Source organism: Lemur catta, chromosome 1 (assembly GCF_020740605.2).
Source record: "Lemur catta isolate mLemCat1 chromosome 1, mLemCat1.pri, whole genome shotgun sequence".
In the NCBI taxonomy this organism is placed as follows: domain Eukaryota; kingdom Metazoa; phylum Chordata; class Mammalia; order Primates; family Lemuridae; genus Lemur; species Lemur catta.
Genome location: NC_059128.1, coordinates 12204599 through 12221552, shown reverse-complemented (window position 1 = coordinate 12221552; position 16954 = coordinate 12204599). Strand labels below are relative to the sequence as shown.

The following is a 16954-nucleotide window of genomic DNA, read 5'->3' as shown; positions in this document are numbered from 1 at the left end:
GAAAACTGAGGCTCAGAGAGGTCAAGGGGCAAGGACAAGGTCACACAGCTACGATGTGCCAGCACCTGGGCTGGAATGTAAGTTTCCATAACAGGAATCAAAACACTGTGTCCTTCATATTCTCCAGGCACCTCAACGGCAAGCCAGTGTCCTCTCATGTCCCTCTGGCCACTGCTGATTTTAGCCACAGCTTGGGCAGAAGTTCTGAGTCACGACTCTGCCTTCACATGGCATTGTTTTTCTCTGAGACGACCTGAGTTTGGACAAGGGCATGATGGTGCATTCCGAGAGCAGCTGCCCGCATGGCAGCCAGTGGTGGGCATCTGCAGTGCAGGCTGCTGCTGGGCTCGTGTCCCCTGGGCCTGCCTGGTTCACGGGCAGCTGCAGTGGGCAACTCCCAACATGACCCCAGGTCTCTCTGCTTCTGCAGCTGAGGATGTTCTCTGCACCTCCAGAGCCCCCTCCCCATAAGAGGGGATGGGAGCCAGTGGATAAATGCCCAGTGTCCCTGTGCTGTGTGTACCCCACGGCTCCTCAGAGCATCTATGTCAAGCAGGATTGAGCCCTATTGCCTTTGGAAGTAACTTGCTCACTCACAATCTTTTAGTGGAATTATTCCCTTTTCTCCTCTTCTGACTTGCATTTCCTGGGATCACCTCCCACTGAAATGTTTATGCCCAAGTCCTTGTCTTCTTTTAGGATTCTTTTAGGGAATCCCCAACTAAGATGGTCCCATGTCCCTTCCTCTGTCTATACTCCCTGTATTTGTTAGGGTTTGCTAAGCTGCTAGAATGAAGTCACAAGATGCTTTGCTCAAATACGATAGAAGTTTACGCCTCTCACATAACAGTCCAGGTGAGTCTTCCAGGGTGAGTGTTCTGGGTCCACAGGAAGGTGGATCTGCTCTGCCCAGTCATGTGGGGACCCAGCAGCTCTGCCATCACATCATGTGATTCCCAGGGGGCTCTGGCTGTCAACATTCCAGCTGCCAGGAAAAAGGAAAGGACTTCGAGGTGCATGTGGGAGGTGCGTGGCCAGGCCCAGAGGTGGCATGAATCACTTCTGTCACGTTCCAGTAGAGAGAACCTTGTCTTGTGGGCACACCTAACTAAGGGGAGGCTGGTTGGCCACCTACCCAGCTGCCCTTAACTGCTGATTTGGGGGTGGGGTGGGGAGAGAAGTCATTCTGGTACATTCTGGTGATGAACCATTCACAGTCTCTGCCACACTCTTCAAATTGACTTCTTAAAAGAAGAGAACAGGCCAGGTGTGGTGGCTCACACCTGTAATCCCAGCACTTTAGGAGGCCAAGGTGGGAGGATCACTTGAGGCCAGGAGTTCAAGGCTGCAGTGAGCTCTGATCGTGCTGCTGCACTCTAGCCTGGGTGACAGTGAGAACCTGTTTCTAAAAAAGAAAAGAAAAGAAAGAAAACCAACCAACTAAAACCCTAAATTACTCCTAGTATAAGTTTCTACTTAAACAAAATTACCTACAATTACTTTATTTTATGATTTGATCTGATTTGATTTGGTTTGATTTGATTTTTGTAATTTCAGGCAACTGCTCAGCGTTCATCACCACCGGCCTCTCCACCCATTTCAATCACGAGCCTCCGGAAGAGACGGACGGCCCACCTTGAGCTATCGCGCTGGCCACCTTCCTGCAGGCCTGGAGAAGGAGGTCTCCATGATAGTTGACCAGAGGGCCTTGAACTTGCACCGGAAGCTTGTTGAAGATGCTGTTGAGCAAGGTGGGCAGTGAGATGGGCTTGGTCCATTTCCCCAAACAGGCTTTTGTGGACAGAGGCTGGAGGGATCAGCATTTGCAGTACTTCTGCCGGACACCCAGCACAGGGCTATGTGCTCGGCACAGAGCATCATCTTTTGAGCTCAGAACAACTCTTTGTTGTGAACCATTTATCCCTATTTTATAGATGAAGAGACTGAGGTTCCAAGGGGCCCAGGTGGGAATGGTGAACAGGCTCCAAAGCACACGATCTTTCCAATGCACCTATTGCCCTCCCTGTGCGAGGAGGAGGTGGGGAGCAACCTGCCAAGTTCTCTTAGCAACCCAGGGCAGCCCTGTACCACCAGAGCGGGGGAGGGGAAGTGGAGTATAGAGTGGTTGAATGCTCAGACAGCCGTGTTCCACCTGGTCCACGTGGGAAGGGATGTACCTAGAGCACCCAGGTGGGCACTAGGGCTATGAGTATTAAAGACACGAGGCTGTGACACACTGTCAGTGTGAAGAGATCGGCCTTGGGCTCAGTGTGAACAACTCCGCATCTTGCCCCCATCCTGCAGAAGGTGTTACTCAGGCAGAAGCTGGAAGCCTGGTGAATCTCACCTGCTTCCCACCTCCCACCTCTCTGTGTCCCTCAGCTGCATTCTTCAGAGAAGAACTGTTTTCCCTTTAGCATTTAAAAAGGGCTTTAACCCCAGGAAGGCATACCCTAAAGCTCCCCTTATGCGGGAAGCTTCAAAAAGTCTGTATCTGGTACATACAGAATGCATTTCATGCCACAAATGTGTATTGAGCACCTACTATGTGCCTGGCACTATTTTGGGCTCTTGAAATCTGTCCTCACGGCAAGCCTGCCCTCATGGAGCACGTCTTCCAGTGGAGTGCGGCAGACAATAAACAACACGAGAAACAAGTGCACAGCACATTAGAGGGAGATGCTGGACCAGGCTCAAGGGGTTGGAGATGGGACGGGGGAGGGGCCGCCGTTTTAAACAGGGTGGGCAGGGGAGACCTCATGGAGAAGGTGACATTTGAGCCCAGACTTCAAGTTAATGAGGGAATGAGGCCTGAGCTGGCCGAGGGAAGAGCGTCCTAGGCTGTGGGCTGTGGCGATGGCCAAGGTCACTGGGTTGCTATAGAGATGGGGTGGAAGCAGGAGACTGGTCAGGTTATTGAAGGTGGGAGGTGAGAGGACTTGCAGTGGGTGGTGCCACGTGGCACATCCCTTCAGCCCCCGTCTGATGTCAGCGCAGCTGGAGTGGAAGTTCTGAGTCACGCCAGCCTGACTGGGCCCTGCCACAGGCCAGGGCCCTGTGGGGCCTCCTCAAAGCTGTGTGAATCCACTCCACTCCGTGGGGTGAATGGCTTCAGGCACCTTCAACCCTGGGGGACAGGGGCTGCAGGGTAAGTGTTCTGCCTCCTGTCAAGACACACAGGTCCCCCGTGGAACTGAGACCCCACTGCCTAGAGCAGTGACCCTGAAAATGCGCATTCCCTTGTCTCGTCTGGCCCTCCCTCCAGCCTCACTGTCCCTGTTCCCTCCTCCTGCTTCCTGGCGCCGTCTCCCAGGAAACCACCTGTGCCCAAGTCTCAGGCTGTGGTTTCGGGGAACCCAAACAGACGAACGGCACAGGTACAAGTGGAGGCGGTGGGAAGGCGCCGGATGCTGTGGGTATTCTGTAGGCAGAGCCAACAGGGTTTCCAGATGGACTGGGTGTGGGTATGAGACAGGGATCGGGACTTGCTCTAAGGCTTCTGGCCCGGGGAACAGGAAGGACAAGTTGCTGTGAACTGAGATGGGGCCCTGGGGGGAGGGGGGCAGGTTTGAGGATGAATCAAGAGTCCAAGTTTGACACCCGTGCACTGTTAGTAGGGTTGTAAAACAGAGCAGATGCCGCGTAAAACAGCATGGCAGCTGCTCTAGAAATCAAGAATAGAAACCACCATATGATCCAGCAATTCCACTTCTGGATGCACACCCCCAAAAGTGAAAGCGGGTCCTCAAGAGATACTTGTCCACCCATGCTCACAGCAGCATTATGCGAAAGTGCCAAGAGGTGGAAGCAAGCCAAGTGCCCCTCGATCGATAAGTGGATAAATCAAATGGAGTGTATACATGCAAGGGAATATTATTCAGCAGCAAATTCTGACACGTGCTACAACATGGATGAACCTTGAGGATGTAATGCTAAGTGAACTAAGCCAGTCGTATTGCATGAGTCCACTTATCCGAAGTCCCCACAGTACTCAAATCCATAGGAACAGAAAATAGGATGGTGGTTGCCAGAGGAGGGGGGAGGGGACAATGAGGGATTGTTGTTTTATGAGCACAGAGGTTCTGTTTGGGAAGATGAAAAAGTTCTGTAGATGGATGGTGGCGATGGTTGCACGACAATGTACTCAGTGCCACTGAACTCTGCATACTTAAAAATGGCTAAAATGATATATGTTATGTAATGTGTATTTTGCCACACACACACACACACACACACACACACTCACACTGTGCAGGTTTGAGCCTGTTCAGTGTGCGATGTCTGTAGACACACAGGTGGAAAAGTCACTCGGACAGTAGTTACATGGAGCGAGTGCAGGAGGGCAGTCTGGCCAGGAAGACAGATGGGAGGGCTGTTGGCATATTGATGGAGCCAGGATGCAGGATGAGATCACCGCGGGAATAAGTGGTGACAGCAAAGGACCTAGGATTGCGTCCAGGGACTCCCCACGATAAGAGGACCAGGAGAAGGGGTGCAGCCAGCAAGGGAGATGAGAAGGAGCAGTGGCGAGAGGAAAAGCCAGGGACCGAGTTGTCATGGCGCAGAGAAAGGTGCCAAGGAGGAAGGGACAGCCAACTGTCCACCCTGCTCCCTGGCCAAAATCTCATTTCCATCCATCTTTGGTGGATGCTTTTAGCTGCCTGCTTCCCAAGAGCAGCTTTGCCCTCTCTGCTCGTCTGCCAGCTGGGCTCGGAGGCCCCACCGGCCTCCACTCGGAACTGGGGCTCGCCCACACGGGCTCCGAGCCTGGGGTTTGCTGACTTGGATTTTGCAGAACTTTCATAACATTTGGACAAAGAATGTAAAGCAATTTGGCCTTTTAATGAAAATTAATTCAGTGTTTTTTATAGCAGAAGCCTAGGAAATGTTTTAAAGAAAAGACAGAGGCATTTCTTCCCTGTCTTGAGCATAAACCAACCAAAGATCTTTCTCTGTAGCTCAGAAATGAGACTGTCATCCTGCCCTGATCCTCCTTTTCCGAGGTTCTTGTGTGTCCTTTCTCATGTCTGCCTCCCGCTTTGGAATATGTTATATTCCCTGGCCTCTTGGCCTCCCTGGCACCCTTCTTACTAGTATCCTAGTTCCTTGATCCAATTTGGAGGCAGTGAGAAAGAGCCAGCCTCCACTTAGCAGCTCTTCTGTGCAGGCACCCAGCCGGGGACCTGCCGTGCGTCACGTCGTTGTGCCCTCGTGGCAATCCTGGGAGGTGGGCATCGCTGACGCCCATTTTGCAGAGGGGTAACTGAACCCCGCAGGGTTTACGCAGCTTGCCCAGGGTCTCATAGCTAGGAAGTGGCATGACATTCCCACCCAGGGTTGTTTGGCTCTAAGTTGAGCCCCCGTTTTGGGGTCACCTGGCTGCCCTGTGCAGCACAGGGAGGGGCTGGGTCCCTGCCCTTGTCATGACTGTCCCCCCACCCCAATTCTCTAGCTTGTGGCTTTGCATGGAGGGTGTGCTCGGTGAGCATCCCTTGATGGACTGATTACCATCCCCCAGCTTTTCCCCCTTAGACGTGGGGTGGGGATGGGGACAGACGGGAGGGAGCTGGTGAGGGCACTTTAGGATCCCTGACATGAGTCTTGTTCCTCACCTCAGCGTGCCCCATCCACCCACTGGGGGGCAGTGACAGCTCCCGAGGGACTCAGGGGCAGCCACATGGGGGAGAAGCTGAGGTGGGGGAGCAGCTGTCTGGCAGCTGCACTTACAGGCAAGCACGTGGTTTAACGTGGACGCCGTGGCTGTGCTTACCCGTCCGTGAGGGGTGCAAGGGCTGGCGATGCGGATTGTGCGGGTGCCTGAAGCACCCCCAAGACCACTGCTTGGCACACTCCTGGGCCACCGAGCTGTCTGGGAGCTCCTGCAGGACCATAAGCGACAGGCCCAAGGTCGTCTGCCTGCCCTGGGCTGTCTGCTTGGAGAAGACTTCACCCTGGGCCAGTGAATATGCCAGAATTCTACCCCAACCTGTGGGGCAGATTGGTCAATGAAAACCAAGTTCATTTTAGCTTATTTTGGGATTTTCGTATATTTCCCACATGTTCTATAATAATGCGTATTATTTTTATAATTAGAAGAGGTGTCATTTTTAAGAATCAAATTTATTTTCAAGATCACCCAATACAGGTAGCCAACCCAAGGCCCAGACTTTGGGAATTTCCCTTGGCTGTTCTTGAACTTCCCTGAAGGTGTGCAGGGGGGTGGGGAACGGGGCTGACACACAGGCGGCCTTGCCCAAACTGTCTGGTATCTCTGAGCCTCAGTTTCTCCCCTCTGTAAAATGTGGGTAATGATGGTTTTTATCCCACGGAAGTGTTGTGAAGATTAAATGAGAGTGCACGGGTCAGCTGCTTAGCAGAGGGCTGGCACCCTGTGTGAGGGCACGTAAATGTGTACCCAGCGCTACGGTGGCCGTGGGCCAGAACAGGCTGCTGCACCGTGTGTTATGGGCATCTTACACGCAGCGTGTTCGCCAGCCCGATCCCGCCCCACTCCCTGCCAGCCCTGCGTTTGCTCAGGACCAAAAGGAAACGTAAGTATCCTCTGTGTCAGGGCCGTGGCCTGGCTGACAAAGCGTTCTGCGGGTGGACCTCATTCAACAGCAGCGACAGTCGCCAAAGGACCTTTGGAAGAGCTGACACAAATTCCCAGAATGTGACACCAGGGCTGATGTGTCCACTCTTTGTCCTTATTTCCGAGGTGTTCTGAAGGCAGAGGTCCCAATACTAACTTACCAAGGTGGCTCGGTGGACGCTGCCCAGGCATTTCTTTGCAAAGGCGGGAACCCCAAGTCACCTAGGTATGTATGTCCCGTCCCAGTGTAAGTGGGTGATGGTGGGAAAGCGCATGGACTCTTCACTCTACCAGCGCAGCTTGGGCACAGCCCAGCCCTTCAGAGAGATCGGAGCCATGAACCAAGGCAGACAGGGGTCCGACGGACCAGACCAACCCGTGAGGCTGGGCTGGGGGCTTTCAAGGTACACTGGGGAATTCACAGAGCATCTCTGGAAGCAGCAGCTCCCTGGTCAGCAGGGAGAGATGGCATATCTTTCCGACAGAGGGAAGAGATAGAAGTATTTTTAAAATTTAAAGAGGCTAGCAGTGTCTCAAACTGTGGGTCATGACCCACTGGAGAGTAGTGGAATCATTTCAGTTGGGGGTAACCAGCACCACTGGAAAATGAAATAGAAATACACTGCCATTGTCTGCCTTGTACAGTAATGGCAAGTACCTCTTAGGAAACCAGGCGTGTATGTGTGTGTGTTTCTTACTGTGTATATGGTTTAACATTTTAAAAAATACTTCTTTATTGTACATAGGGATGTGTTTCAGATCTTATAATTTGTAGTACAGTGTTTTGCAAACCTTTTTGACAATAACCCACAGTGACACATTTTCTACTGTAAGCCAGCACACACCCACAACTGAAATAGAAGTTTCAAAACAACAATACTGACTCAGTGCCGTATACTCCGATGTTTTCTATTCTAGTCTGCTTCATTCTAGTCTACTCTGTTCTGTTCTACTTTTCAAAAAATGCTGATCTGTCCCAATACATTTCATAACCCACTAACGAATGTCCACTTAGAATTTTAAAATACTGCTTTAATAGGCCTTGAGGGCATAGCTATATGACAGCTCCCAGCAGAATCTGCTATTCATAGTGAGGCTCTTTACTCTCCCCAAGGAAAAGTTCGATTGTGGATTCGATATGCTATTTAAAGCTGCAAGAACACATGTGGTGCATATTAGAATGTTTCTATTCCTCTAGTGATTGGCATACAACCATTAGCAGCTCTGGCTCCTGAGGGAGGAACTGGGAAATTCTCCTGGGTGGGAGCCCCAATGCCAGGTAATGTAGGTGTTGCTCTGTTTGCTGAGTGGAGCAAAGTGAGCTGGGTCTGCTCACTTTGGGGAGAGGATTCTGTTCACCTTGGAGCAGGTGAGTTACCTCTTCCCAGGGAGCAGGCTTCCCAGGGCTGATTCTTTCCCACCGTAGCTACATGGAGCCTTCTGGACTCAACATTCAGCAGGCCTCCACAATGTGTGCAATGGCATTCTCCCTGGGGGGGGAGGTCCAGAAGTAGTGCTCGCCCTCCGGAACAGAGGACGCCTTGATCTTGACCGTAGCTCTGGCTCTAACTGCCTTTTCATCACTGCTGGTGTAGGTCTAGAGGAAATTCAGTGCCAAAGCTTCTTCCTCCTGTTAATGCTGCTTCTCAGTGTCTGCCTTTTCCTGCGCTGCATGGACACGTAGCCCAGGAGGATATTCTAAGACCTACACGTGGGTTACCCATTTGAGGTATTTTGTGATGCCACCACATGCTAGCATGACCACAGGATGTGGACAGGCATGTACATTTTGTTTTTGAAAAACATTTATAGAAGAAGCACTCACAGTTAAAGTTTTTTTATTATGGCAAAATATGCGTAACACAAAATTTACCATCTTAACCATTATTAAGTGCACAGTTCAGTGGCATTAACTCCATTCACGTTGTTGTGCAACCGTCACCACCATCCATCTCCAGAACTCTTTTCGTCTTGCAAAACTGAAACTCTGTACCCGTTAAACACTAACTCCCCATTTCCTCCTCAGCCCAGCCCCTGGCAGCCACCATTCTACTTTCTGTCTCGGTGAGTTTGACTACTCTAGGCACCCTCATAGAAACAGAGTCATACAGTATTTGTACTTTTGTGACTGCCTTATTTCACTTAGCTTAATGTCATCAAGATTCATCCATGTTGTAGCATGTGTCAGAATTTCATTCTTTTTTTAAGGCTGAATAATATTCCCTTGTGTGTACGGACCACACACTGTTTATCCATTCATCTGTCCCTGGCTACTGGCTTGCTTCCACCTCTTAGCTGTTACCGATAATGCTGCTATGAGCATGGGTGGACGAGTATCTCCTGGAGTCTTCCACTACTTTTGCACATGTACCTAGAAGTGAAATTGGGGGATCGAATTTTTGAGAAATGGCCATACTGTTTTCCATAGCAGAGTTTAGATTTTGTAAAACTCCATCAAGGGGGGACTGAGAGAGATGTAAAAGTACAGTTTTCATGTTCTTAAACTGGATTATTCCTGCTAATAATAATAGCAACAGCAGCCACAACAACTAACATTCACCGAGCACGAACTAGGTGCAGGTACGACAGGCAGCTCTTGTGTGGTTTCTCATTTAACCCTTTCATCACTGTACGAGATAGGTGCTGCTGTTACGTCACCTAACAGATGCAGAAAATGAAGGTTAGAAAGGCTGAGCGACTTGCCCAAGGCCAGGGGCAGGAGGACCTGGAATCGGAACCCAGAGGACAGGTTCTGCGGCCCACACTCTGAGCACCGTGCCGACTGTGGCTCTTACTCCTCTGTTTCTGGCTAAGTTTATTTTGTGTTAGATTCATTCATTTTCTGTTTTCCATTCCTTCTCCATCTGTTTTGTGTCTATAAACCAAACAAGGTCCTGGCAGGGGCAGTGGTGGCCCCATAGCAGCCGACACTCACAGGAGGTGGCTGCTCCACTGGACAAAGGGCATCTGGGTGGGCACCCGCAGTGTCCCTGTCCACCGCAGTCACCCTGAGCGTCGGCCTCCCTGCCCACAGCCTCTGACTCTAATAAAGAAATTACTGAGGATTCCGATGCTGTTTCTTAAAATGATCTGATAGGCGCTGGCAAAGCGTGGCTGTTCAGTCAAGTTCTGTAGCAGTGAAGGAATGGGAGAAAGAACAACATGACCGTCGCACAAACACACGGAGGCATGACGCGACACGTACTCTCGTAAGGACCCTACCGCGCTTGCTTCTTGGCAGATTCGACCGCCTGGTGGCCGTAGAGCACGTGGGCAGAGCTGCCGGCGCAGGTACTGCAACGCCAGGAGGGTGAACATCAAGCACTGAGTGGACCCCGTGGACGATCTTTTTCTTGCCACGAAGAAGATTCCTGGAATCTCAACGGGTAAGTAAGGAGCTCGGGAGCACTGAGCGTGCGACAAGCACATGTCACTGCAAAGTGCCTTTTCATTGACTGTTGAACATGTGACCAGAAAGAGTGACATGGGGAGGGACCGATGTTTTCCACTCCAAAGAAAATCTGTGTTTATTATGGTCAGTATAGACACGAATGTCACCACCATTTGGAAATCCAACATTCCCACAAGCAAGGAAGGAAAATGACACTTCATTAAGCACATTCTATTCCCCTGACTCTAGAGTATTAATAATAAAACTAATAATAAAATAATGTCAGTGGTAAAATTGAGGCACACATGTTATTTTGGTCACGTAGGATGGAATGGACCATGTGTACCGTGTATCATTTTGTGAAGCCTGTTAATTTTTAAATATATCTAATATATGATTAGTGTAGTCTTTCAATTATTAATAATATAGCAATGTGATAATTTGTGTTTGTACAGAACTTTATAATCTTCCAAGAGGGTTCACATTCATTGTGTTATACAAGCCCCTTTAAAACTGCGGGCGGGAGGCGGGGAAGGCAGTATACCGTCCAACACTGAGGCCTGGGAGGTTTTCCCGGCTCCCAGCTCATTAGTGACGCTGGTGGCTTTAGGAGGACCGTGCAGACTCCCCCCAGCCCATTATCACGGAATTGTGCCATTATGGATTTCGGAAAGGCTTAGTGAAACCCCCAGGGGGAACCAACTTTCCTCTCCCCGGGGGCAGGTCCCAGGCTGGGGTAATTAGGGCTTGTCTGGCATCTGTGTCTATTTGTTCTCTCCATTCAAACACTTCAGTTATTTCCCAGACTCATTAGTCCTCTTGGCTTTTGAGGTTTTGATGAGACAATGAAAGCCTTCTGGGCTGCTTAGAAAATTTCTGCAAATCGCCCAGGCCTTTCCCAGAAGAGGCTGTGGGTGTGGTGCGCACTGTGCCTTCCAGCTTCCTGTCACTCCTGCTGGCCAGGCGGGGACCAGAGGCCTGTTGGGGGGAGATTCCCAGGGTGGAGAAGGATGCCAGTCTCCCTCTCTAAAGGGGCAAACAGGATCCGAAGGAGCTGCTGGAGCAAGCCCACCTCCACCCCAAATGGGGCCCTGATCTGTGCTGTGACGCCCCTGGGACCCTGGAGGAGGCAGGTAGAGCTGGCCATTGGTGGCTTCAAGCTGCCCCCTTTGTAGACCCCTGAACCTTTCTCTCAGCCTCAGGAAGCCAAGCCCCTCCTGGGGCCTCCTACACCCCAGCAAGGCTGCCCTCTGAATGTCCCTTTCCCTCCTCTGCTCCATCAAAACCCCTGTTCCTCAGGCACCACATACAGATGCCACATCATGGGCACAGCACCCGGCTGAGAATCAAGACACTGGGGTTTAAGTCTCCACCTTCTGCTTACTTCCCAGGTGCTGCCCGCCCCAGAGACGCGCCAGCTCTGTGCCATGAGGACAACAATACCATGGACAGGATGGATGTGAGGCACAAACGAGATGAAATTCACAAAATGCTAAAAAAAAAAAAAGATATAGACAAAATACCAATGTTAGGCAGTGGCATTATTTTCCTTCATTCAATGGCCTGTCAATAGAGCTAGAAAGCTGTTCTGGAAAAATCATCAGGTGAGAATCTAAGGTGTTTGGTCATTCACAATTGTCTGATTCTTTTGGCCAAATCCAGTCCCTGATGCTTAGGTGGGTCAGTTCTATTTCCCCCTTCACCAGCCCATGGTGAGTGCCAGCCTCGGAGTAATCCTCCACAGAGTCCAAGCCTTGATAGAGGCAGACACAAAAGCTACAAGGCCCATGCAAACATCTCTCAGGGCCTGGTTTTTTAATTGAAGAGATGATGTAGCAGCAATACTATAGACATTATTATAAGGCAGGTAGTGAAGGGTGATGGACAGCGGCAGAAATACCGTCATCTCCCCTGAACACAGTGAGCGTTTTTAGTTTTGCATGTCAGCTTCATCCTCAATACATACACATTTTATATCATTTCTACCCAGTAAACATGCATTTTAACACCCTGTCCCTTACTATTACTTCCAAGCACATGATTTTATTTTCCACACTTGCACATTTGCATGGAGGTTGAATGTAGGCACTGGAGCTGTACAACAATGTGAGCGCACTTAGCACTACTGAACTGTACACTTAAAAACGGTTAAGATGGTAAATTCTGTTGTGTTTTTTGCCACAAGTAAAAAAATTTTTTTAGAGAGCCTGGGTCTTGCTATGTTGCCCAGGCTAGTCTTGAACTCCTGGGCTCAAGTGATCCTTCTGCCTCAGCCTCCCAAGTAGCTGGGATTACAGGTGTGCACCACTGCACCAAGCTACATTAATTTTTTTCCAAGATGAGCTCTAGAGGCAGCAGCCTAGTGGTAGACATCTCAGGTCTACCACTTACTAGCTGTGTGACCTTAGGCAAGTTACTTAACCCCTCTGTGTCTCCCAGTTTTCAAATGGAGATAATAATAATACTTAACACCTCACAGGCTTATTATAAGGACTTCAGGAGCTATTCCATGTGAGGCATTTACAATAATGCCACACATTGTAAATATTCAATGAAAAGTGGTACTCTATCCATTGAATATAATGCCATTGATGACAAAAATTACCATTAATTTATATACCACTAAATAAGGAAAACACAGCCAATTATAACTGTAAGATACTATTGATTGTAAGTCATATCTCAATATCAGAGATGTAAATGTAACAAAAATATATCTTAAAAATCAATGAAGGCCAGGCACGGTGGCTCATGCCTATAATCCTAGCACTCTGGGAGGCCGAGGTGGGCGGATCGCTCAAGGTCAGGAGTTCAAGACCAGCCTGAGCAAAAGCGAGACCCCGTCTCTACTAAAAATAGAAACAAATTATCTGGCCAACTAAAAATATATATAGAAAAAATTAGCTGGGCATGGTGGCGCATGCCTGTAGTCCCAGCTACTCGGGAGGCTGAGGCAGGAGAATCGCTTAAGCCCAGGAGTTTGAGGTTGCTGTGAGCTAGGCTGATGCCACGGCACTCACTCTAGCCCGGGCAACAAAGTGAGACTCTGTCTCAAAAAAAAAAAAAAAAAATCAATGAAATATGGTATTAATATTATCATATGGTCTTCACTCACCATATTTTAATATGTGCTTTGTATTTTCAAGCTACATGTCTTTGTTGGTTGATTTTTTTGGTTTTATTTTTACCTGAATTTTCCCCACTCCGCTACCCGTTCTCTGGTAAAATCCTACCCAGCCTACAGGCCCCTATTAAATGACCCCTTTTCTGTGAATCTTTCCTAAACCAGTCAGAATATTAACCCCTCCCAGCCTGACAAACATAGTGAGACCCCTATCTCTACAAAAAAATTTAAAAGTTAGCCAGGCATGGTGGCACGCACCTATAATCCCAGCTACTTGGGAGGCTGAGGAGGGAGGATCACTTGAGGTCAGGAGTTCTAGACCAGCCTGAGCAAGAGTGAGACCCCCGTCTCTACTAAAAATAGAAAAAAATTAGGCAGGTGTGGTGGCATGTGCCTATAGTCCCAGCTACTCAGGAGGCTGAGGTGGGAGGATCACTTGAGCCCAGGAGTTGGAGGCTGCAGTGAGCTCTGATGACACCACTGCACTCCAGCCTGGGTGACAGAGTGAGACCCTGTCTCTAAAAAAAAAAAAAAAAAAACAGAATAATAGTGCCCCCTCCTCAGTGCTCCCATGGTCCTATGTGAACATCTCAGTCTCGGGCTGCCCGCCCTGGGGTGGCTGTGTGTGCAGTCCCCCTCTCTCCAGGCTGGGAGCACCTCTCTTTACGATGCTCTGGCACCTGGAGCCCGGAAAGCCCTCCATCAGTTCTTCCTCAGCTGAATGGAGCACTCAAGCAGGTTTCAGGGAAGAGCCAAGGAGGTGGTCCCCAAACCGGGGATGAGGCCCTGTGGGCCTGGCTGGTAGAAGAGGAGGGAAGTCTGAAGCAGACTTAGGAGCAACCTTCAAGCACATGAAAAGGTGACACGGCACAGCCAGGAGGACAGCGCAGACTGGCCTCCACGCGGAGTGAGGGAGGCAGGTCAGCCATGAGGGAGACTTTCTTAACCTGGAGCGTCTGGAAGGGGGTTCTCGGTGATTGCCTGAACCTCTTTCCCTGGTGGTAATTAGCCGTGTATAAGTAACAGCCTGGAGCCACGGTTCTCAGCCTCCAGCTTGCAGCAGACGCCCCAGAGCTTGTTACCACTCAGCCTCTCCCTTCCGTCCTCTCCTCAAAAATTCAGCAGGTCTGGGCTCTAGCAAGCTCCCGTGGGATACTGGTGCCACTGGCCTGGGACCCTGCCTGGAGAGCGTTCTGCGGCCTAGGGCCAGGCCGATGGGCTCGTGACCTTTCCTGTTCTGTGACGGAATCTTTGTGCTGCCCGGTGTCTCTAACCGGGGCTAGGCTTGGCCTGTGCCCTGTACGCCCTGAACGCCTGTGAGCCGCACGGACGCTGCCTGGGGAAGGCAGCTGCTCCCCCCAGAGCTCCTGGGAGCAGAGCTGGACTCGGCGCTCCCGTCGTCACTGAGGTAACGTGCCCCAGCGGGCCACTGACACGCAAGCAACTCTCCCTGCACGAGCCACTAGGCCAGCACATGCTGCCCTTCGAAAGCCAGAGGCAGAGCCCGCCTTGAAGCAAAGGTCCCCCAACTGGAGTGGGTGACCCTTGACCTACGGTGACCCTGAATTAAGTGGAGGGCCTGAGACGAGTGACCGTTTTCCTTCTAGTTTGACTTTAGGCAACTTGCTTAACCTCTCTGAGCCTCATTTTCTGCACCTGTGGAATGGGGGCAGTCAGCATTGCTGTCGGACGAACTGAATGCCTGAGCCAGGGTGGGCTCCTCACGGCGGTGGCAGGAGTCCTATGGTCCCCTCCTCCAGGGAGTTTACCGCCCAGTGAGGGCACGGAAACCTCGCGGGTGAGACAATTAGCCACCCGCAGGAAAGTGCCCCGGGGGCCAGGCAAGGTGGGAAGAGGACCCTGCGGGTGGGGTTGGAGGCTGGAGGAATAAACCGGGTAGAAGGAGAGCAATCCCGGCGGGAGGAAGGGCGGGAACAGAGTCCGGGAGACGAGGGCAAGCTTAGTGCTGGTCCCGGGGAGGCCGCTCTGCTCTCGGGTGGAGCATAGGAGGCAGCGGGATGATAAAAGCAGAGGAGGGCTCTGAGCCCGAATCTACAAGAAGGGGTCCACAGTCCTGAACCAGTTTGCAAAATTGGTGCATTTTTCTGTTTGTGCGTGTTTCTGGGCAAGAGTCTGTGGTTTCATCAGATTCTCCAAGTAGTCTGGGGCCATTAAAAATCCCTGGGAAGAGGCAGATGGTGTTAGCCGGGTCCAGGAAGACCACGCCTTTCTCACTGAGGATTCTATTCAATACATGGGAGGTGACAGGAGCCACTCGAGGCCCTTGAGCATGAGAATGGGGGCTGAACTGCTGGCCTTTGAGCTCTTCCGACTGCAGAGCAGCTCTCGGAAGCCTTGTGCGCAGTCCTAGGCACGTGCTGCCGCCAGGTGCAGAGGAAGGGCGTCCACGCACGCTCGTCTAACTTAGGCACACTCACGTATGTGAACGGGCCAGCCCCAGTGCCCCGGCCTCAGTTTCCATGGCCCTCGCGCAGCAGGCCCCGCCCCCAACACTGATTCGGGACGAGCCCAGTTCCTCATCTGGTGCTCAGTGAGGGGGTGGGACCTGCCCCACCTGGTGGGCCAGACTCTCGGGACCCACAGCGCGCCTTCTGGGGGAATTTTCCAGGGTACTTTGGGCCATGGGAAAATGAGGCCAAAGCTCTAACTTCACATCTAAATACTGGCTCAGATGTGACTTCCCTGTGAGCAGACAGCAGGGCTCAGGGGTTGCAGGGTTGGTGCTTAGGGTTGTGGGGAGACGGAAGGAAACCCAGGGGCAGGGGGGTTCCTGAGCACTGAGAGAGCCTGAGACGGGTGGGGGTTGCTCCGAGTCCCCCAGCCACACTGCAGAGCCTCCCGGCCACCACAGCCAGCGTCCCGCACTGCCTCTTTTCTGTTTTTCTTTTCTGTTCTCTTTCTCCTTCTGCCTGTCTCTCCCTGTCTGTATCTCTGTCTCTTCCTCATTCCTGCCCCAGCCTCTGCTTCTCTCCAGCACCTCCCGGACTGATGGTGTTGTGCCCATTTTACAGATGGTGGAGCCGGTGCTGGGAGAGGCACGGTGGCTTGCCTGAGACCCCCAAGAGGCAGAGCTGAGGGCTCAGCCTGGGTTTCTCTGACTCCCTACTCCAGGCTTTTCCCAACATAGCTTGGAAGTTTTCCACTTCCTAGTAATGCCAGGGTACCAAGGGGAGGGAGGAGCTCAGGCAGGTAGTGACATTTTTTGGGGGAAATGGTCAGCCCTAGAGGGGCCCAGAGGGCCTTTGGTGCTTTCTTTGTACTTCCTGGATCTGAACTGGAAAAAAACATGCAGGGGCTGCCTCACACATGATTCCTGATTCACACAGACACAAAAGAATGAGCCCAGACAAACAAATTTACACAGCCCGACACGCACCCTCCGGAGACGGAAAATTCTCCTTTTACATTTCGACCCAGTCCTTCATAAATATATTAATAATGCACAACCCCTATAAAGAAAATAAAAGGGGATGTTTTTAAAGCAAAAGTACAAACACATGTTTGCTGAGCCCTCCCCGTGGGCCAGGCCCAGACTTGCTCTGGGAGACAATGAGTCAGACATGACCCCAGGGTAGGGAACTCAGGGTCCACCAGGGAGAGGAGGAGATGACACATGACAAGTCATTTCAGGAACCAGGATGAAAGTGCGCACAGCAAGCTGCTGTGGGGGCACAGAGAACAGCACTGAGCTCAGAGAGCTCCTAGAAGGCTGCCTGGAGGAGGTGGTGCTGAGCTGGGTCTTAGAGGGCCAGTAGGATGTAGCAGGCAGGTAAGGAAGGTTGGGAAGGGCCTTCCAGGCAGCAGGACCCACATAAGCAGAGGGGCA

At 51.2% G+C, this 16954-nt stretch overlaps 1 long non-coding RNA gene across 3 annotated transcripts; it reads left to right on the top strand.

Moving 5' to 3' along the window:
• The first annotated feature begins 1505 nt into the window (after window positions 1–1505).
• Window positions 1506–11868, top strand: LOC123645586. 3 transcript variants are annotated; one of them, XR_006737680.1, is made up of 3 exons: window positions 1506–1751; window positions 9834–9978; window positions 11375–11868. It is a non-coding gene; the product is annotated as an uncharacterized LOC123645586 (long non-coding RNA). The 3 variants fall into 3 exon arrangements; XR_006737682.1 differs by lacking the exon at window positions 1506–1751 and adding an exon at window positions 3059–3148; XR_006737683.1 differs by lacking the exon at window positions 1506–1751 and adding an exon at window positions 6780–6818.
• The last annotated feature ends 5086 nt before the right edge of the window (window positions 11869–16954 follow it).